Source organism: Bison bison, unplaced genomic scaffold (assembly GCF_000754665.1).
Source record: "Bison bison bison isolate TAMUID 2011002044 unplaced genomic scaffold, Bison_UMD1.0 scf7180017852983, whole genome shotgun sequence".
Lineage (NCBI taxonomy): Eukaryota > Metazoa > Chordata > Mammalia > Artiodactyla > Bovidae > Bison > Bison bison.
In genome coordinates, this window is record NW_011483556.1 from 37,343 (window position 1) to 37,793 (window position 451).

Sequence of the window (451 nt, forward strand, 5' to 3'; positions counted from 1 at the left end):
CCTGGTGGACTATGGTCCATAGGGTCGCAAAGAGTCAGACATGACTGAAGCAACTTAGCATCCATGCACGCACAGAAGGGCAAACTATAATCCAGGATTTGGCCTCTTCAAATCTAGCATTTAATTTGGAAAAATAATTACATAAAAAGGAAGTTGTTCATTAATTTGCCAATTACCATTACTGAGCTACTAGTCCAGTGAGGCCCTCTATTAGGTATTGTGGGGGAACTCTAGAAAGCCTGGGAAACATTTTTTTTAGACAAAAGTCTATAATAGAGCAATCAAAGTTCACAAGCCCACCTCACGTCAGAATGACCATCATCAAAAAGTCTGCAAATAATAAATGCTGGAGAGGGTGTGGAGAAAATGGAACCAGCCCTCTTAGACAGTTGGTGGAATATAAATTGGTATAGCCACTATGGAGAACAGCGTGGAGGTTCCTTCAGAAACT